The following is a 6,000-nucleotide window of genomic DNA, read 5'->3' on the forward strand; positions in this document are numbered from 1 at the left end:
GTGAGTTAGTTCTTGAAAGCTCGTACATATATTAGTGATGGTAATCAAATTGTGGTAACAGTTTACTATCAGTACCTTTTGTCTGGTAAGTATATCATTGTACGTAATTTCTAATTTCACTTCCAAAAATATTTTAGATGCCTTTCTTTGCATTGCTTCAGAAATTAATATCACTTTCTCTTTTTGCAGGTTTAAGTGGGATGTCAACTCAATAATCTGACCTTATGAGTCATCATAATGGCTAATAAGTCAACTTCTTTTAATGATCAATGGCTTGATGAAAAGTTGTACCCGGAATTTTCATGTTGGATTGGACGTGTACATGGAAATAGTGGATGTGCGTTTTGCAAAGTATGTTCAAAATCATTCAAGCTTAGTAACATGGGACGAAGAGCAGTGTCCTCTCATGCTAAAGGACCTCAACATCTTAAGAACTTGAAAGCTAAACTCATGCAACCTGCTGTCAGTGTGTTTGTGCCTTCCAGTTCAACAGGTCAGTCATCAGGTACAAGTGACTGTAGCCAGGAATCTGATCAAACTGTGTGTAAGCATAAAGATGATCAGCCAGAATCAAGTGAAGGAAATGGTGAAATCAATAGCAAAAATAAAGAGCGTGGTTTACATTCATACATACAGACCGAAGAAGTTATGAAGGCAGAAATAATATGGACTTTGGAGTTGGTTGCAAAGAAAATATCCTTGAATGCTTGCCAGAACATTAGCCAAACTTTCCAGTTGATGTTTCCTGACAGCTCTATTGCTTCCAAATTTACTCTTGGGAAGACAAAAGCCTCTTATCTAGTAAATCATGGCTTGGCTCCATATTTTAAAGATTGTGTTATGGATAGAGTTAAACAGGCTTCAGATTATGTCATATATTTCGACGAATCTCTGAATAAAGTAGTTCAGAGAGGCCAGATGGACCTAGTCGTAAGATTCTGGGATGTAAATCAACAAAAAGTTTCTACATCATATCTAAATAGTGTATTTTTGGGACGGGCAAGAGCCGATGATCTTTTGGAGAGATTCAGAGAGGGAATAGGTCTTTCATTAGACAATTTACTGCAGGTTTCCATGGATGGACCAAACGTAAATCTCCTCTTCAGGGAAAAACTAAAGAGTGAAATGTGCCAACGAAATCCCGATGGAAAAAGTTTGATAGACACTGGTGTTTGTGGACTACATGTTTTGCATGGTAGCATGAAAAATGGGCTAAAGGCATCACAGTGGCATTTAGACGAGACTCTTAGGGATATGTATTACCTTTTTAATAACAGCCCAGCTCGCCGGGCGGAATATACTACCATTACAGGATCCACCGATTTCCCAAAAAAGTTCTGTTCTATCAGATGGCTTGAGAATGTGGATTGCTTGGAAAGGGCTGTGAAAATTTATCACAGTGTGAAGAAATTCATACAAGATTCTACACTACCTAGTTGTCGGCAACAATCTTCTTTAAAGGAACAGATGAAAGACCCTCTGTTGAAGAGTAAGTTGGCTGGTTATAGAGTTGTTTCAGCAGAATGTGAAACTTTTCTTCGAAGATTTCAGTCTCTAAAGCCACTAATGCCTTTCTTGCACACAGCACTTTTGGACTTAATGCATAGTTTATTGGCTCGATGTGTGAAACCAGAAATATTGCAGCAAGCTGACTCTGCTCAAAAACTGATGTCTTTGGAACTTTCAAATGAGAACCTTCTTCCTTCAGCAATGATTGACATTGGTTTTGCTACGAGGAAAGTATTAAGAGAAACCGTATGTACAGACAAGGAAAAAGCAGAATTCAAACTTGAGTTTCGCAAATTAATCATAGGTTTAGTTCAGAAGTTGCGTGAAAGAAGCCCGCTGAAGTACAGGTTTGTGCGTGGTGTCACTTGTTTTGCCCCAAGTATTATTTTGGAGCAGCCATCTCTAGCAAGAAAGAGAGCGCAGATTGTTCTTGAAGACCTTCACAGTGCAAACAGGATTTCGTCAGATGTGGCTGAACAGGCAAAGAAACAGTTCAGTGTATTGTGTGTTGAAGCACAAGGTTCCTTGAAATCATACTTTTGCGAGTTTACTGCAAGACACGACGATTCTGTAGGATTAGATGAGTTTTACTACAAGATGCTAAAGGATGATGTCAAGTTTGCTAGCCTTTTGAATGTAGTGAAAATTTGCTTGATAATGTCACATGGCAATTCTCCGGTTGAAAGTGGTTTCTCCATCAACAAATCACTACTTGTAGAAAATCTTGTAGAACACTCTCTGGTGTCTCAAAGACTTGTGCATGATGCTATCAGCAGTGCTGGGGGTGTAGGTAATATATCCATCACCAGGAGCTTACTACAGTCTGTAAAATGTTCCAGACGAAGGTACTAAGATTATCTGGACAAACAGAAAAGTGTACAGCGCGAAGAAGAAAAGAAAGTTGTAGAAAAGAGAAGGATTAATCAAGAGCTAAAAGATTTAAATGACAAAAGACAAAAGTTGCAGAATAACTTGAAATCAGAAGAAAGTGCTCTTCAAGCAAGAATCGATGAGCTGGAAAAGAAGAAAGGCAGTTTGTAATATGGAACACTTATTAAAAATATAAACTCTTTTATTCCCCACTTTTATGGATAGTTGTGCAATCATAAGTGAGAAATTTACATGTGAACACATTCTCCATATTGTACAGAAGACGCTTTATTATTATTATTATCATTATTATTTTTTATTTTAAACCATGATATTTTTCAGTTTTATGTCAACATGTGCTAATATAATACATTTTGTAAACTTGTAAATGTACGTTAAAAAATCTTTCTGTATCTTTGTAATCTTGTGTGCATAATGTGTAATAAAATGTAATAATATGTAACCATACAGTTCAGCTCAGTCAATTTTTAAGAAGAAATTTTTAACCTTTTAAATGAACCTCGCATAAAAGTGTTTCCAAGAATTTTTCTCTCAGCCAACAAACGAATGTTCATATATGTATGTACATTTTGTCTGCGACGGAGATCGCAAGAGTTCCTCTCTCCTTCCCTTATAAGGACCTAAAATTCAGCACAATGGACAAACGTCGTCTCAAAACATTCCTGTCTATGGGCTGTCATGGCTATTTTTAGCTCTTGACATCACCAAACTGCGTAGCAAACCGATTCTTTTGCCTAGCAACACGACGAGACGAAAAGAAAAGGTGCTTTAGTCTGACTTACACTTACGAAGAAGCAACCACGTTGAGTATGGTGTGCGCAACTAAAATGAAGAAACAATTTAAAATAACGTTTAATTTTTTGTTAGTGTAAAACATAACTTTGGAAAAAATGTAGTGAGAACGAAGATGATCACAAATTTTAAAGTATTCGTTTACAAATAAATACAAAGTCATTACAGCGAGATGGAGTAAGCCAGCAGCAAAACCACTAGTTCATCAAAAAAAAAAAAAGATGTAAAGAAACCAACCCGCAACCTTCTGGACATATCTTCAGGAGCCGCCAATGACAATTCCTTTCCAATTGTCACAGTGAGTAAACAGTGCTAGTGAATAACAGAATCAACCGTGTGATGAAATATAACGAATAATTCGTGTCTACCGCGACATCCGCGTCTTTCGTATTAAATGGGCTTATATTATTGGTTATTAAAAGTGAAGTGCCACTATTTATGTATTATATGTTCATAAAGCTTTAGTGTTGTGAATTAAAAGTAAAAATCCAATAATTGAGTATCCTTTGAAAATAATAGCAATGATTTAAATTTACATGTGTTAATTTTAAGAAATAACTTAATTCATTTTCTTTTTTTTACAGCACGAGTGAATAGCGCCTATGCAACTTAGTAATACATACATTAATAAATTGCATCTGCGCTAAATGTACAATTAGAATTTATTTTATGTTGGTTCTCTAAAACGTTCTGGTTCGAATTCCTAAGATGTGTGTCCAGTGGCTATATGGTAGGCTGAAATGAATGATGCGATTGTTATCACATATTCAAGGAGACATATTAGTAGCAAAGGATCGAATCCCGGACCATGGTAGATGTCCGACCCCACCTAGGGATCTGTAGGATTTATGTACTGCAATTAAAGTCTTTACTCTGGTAACGCACACATGAGGATCGAACCCAGTACTATAATAATAATAAAAGGCGTACCGAATAAGATACGGACCCACGCGTGTCACAATAATGGCTTATCCCGAACAGTGACCAACGAGAACCCAACACAATCCAATTGTGTTACAATAATGGCTTTGCCGAACAGGGACAAACAGGAATCGAACCCTTCGGGTTACAACAATGGCGCCCGAACAGGGACAAACAGGAATCGAACCCTTCGGGTTACAACAATGGCGCCCGGACAGGGACAGAACTCCTGAACCGCTAAATCGAAACTAGTAATTTATGTACTGGAACGTTTGATAAAACCACATAAAAGTGACGCTAATTGTATTTTTGATCAAGGTAAATTGTAGTGCCTTCTTAGTACTTTTTAATTTTGTTGTTTGGATTTCGTAAATCAGTCATCATGTATGTGAATGGAGAAATGGTACCTGTCATGAAGGAAATGCGAAAATTTCTAAAAGAAAGAGAGTATGTAATGGTAGAAATGCAATTTAGATATAGAATAGAACCATTTACATTGCGAGATGTTGAAAATGCTTTGAATGTAGATCAGGAAGTATCCAAAATTCGTAAAAGAGCTAAACAGGAAGCTGCAAAATTTCTCTTAGAAAGCAATATAGAATATAGAGCAGGAGTTGAAGATAAAATTGTGTCTCAAATGCATGAAATACGCGAATCTGAGCTTTATCGTAGAGTTAAAAATGAATGTGTTTATAAATCAAAATCTGTTTCTTTGTCAGACATCAAACGTAAGTTAAACATTGACTTTGAAATTTCAGAGATAGTACGTATTGCGAAAGAAAGGGTAGCCGAAAGGATATATAAAAAGTACTTAAGACATCACAAGATTAGTTGTAATAAGGATTCCAGCGATGAAAAGAAGGTAAACTGTAAAACAACATCACGAAAATGGGTTAGGTTTGCTGATTCTCCTGTAAATGTTAATAAGTCAGAAAATGTTCAAAATTATGAAAGTTGTAGAAGGAAAACAGTACCATTAGAAAGAAAATTTGCTAAAAATAGCTTAGAATTTATTGAATATGAGTCTGTAGGTACTTTGTGGGACATTGCCCCCGTAGCTAAGAAAGCATACGCACGAACAGTGAAAAATGAATGTGTTGAAAGTTGTACTATTTTGCCATGTGTTAGGTCTCAGTCACCTCCTATTGTAGTAAATCAAGCCAATATTGAATTTCTTGACACTGAATTTGAACAGGTTGAAGAAATGTCTGAGAGTGAATTAAAGGTAGAAAAACAAATCATTCCTGTTGTTAATCACGTTAACATTGAGTTAGGCCAAGCCAAAGAATTTGTTTTGTCTCTGTCGAATAGCGTTTCAGAAAGAAAAGAAACAGAAAGAAAAAAGAATAACAACCCAGCTGTCTTGCAAACCCTACCAACCAAGTCGATCACGTCTAGCGTAGCTCCGTGTGTGAGCGAGCGATCAGCTGTTCCAGCTGTCATTTGTTTGTTTTGTAAGGGGACAAAAGGCATTCAGGGAGGCGATGCGTGCTTTACTACAGAAAAGTTTATTAAAGTGGTAATAAATTGCGTTGGAAAGGGGAATGAAAGTAGCCCATATGCGCAACCTTGTAGTGTGATGTATTTCTTAGAGGAAAATTGTTTTTATGGCACCTTGCTAACCAGTAAATTGGAATGCGTTCCGTTTCACAAAACTTGTTTATTTTTTGTGTCTGTTAGGGTTGTAGAGATTTGTCAAGAGAACAGTAGTTCTTTAAGCTGCGAGTTGAAAGTTAAAAGTATACAGATAGGACAAATGAATTATGTCACCTTTTGCATAGTTACTTGCACTTTCATTGTGTATTTAGAATATAGTACAAACGGCTTTACGCCAGATAGGCCTAATGGTAATGAACATAACTCAATAACGTGGGAAAAGAAACTAAA

The sequence above is a fragment of the Thermobia domestica genome, chromosome 18 (assembly GCF_964235325.1).
Source record: "Thermobia domestica chromosome 18, izTheDome1.hap1.1, whole genome shotgun sequence".
Lineage (NCBI taxonomy): Eukaryota > Metazoa > Arthropoda > Insecta > Zygentoma > Lepismatidae > Thermobia > Thermobia domestica.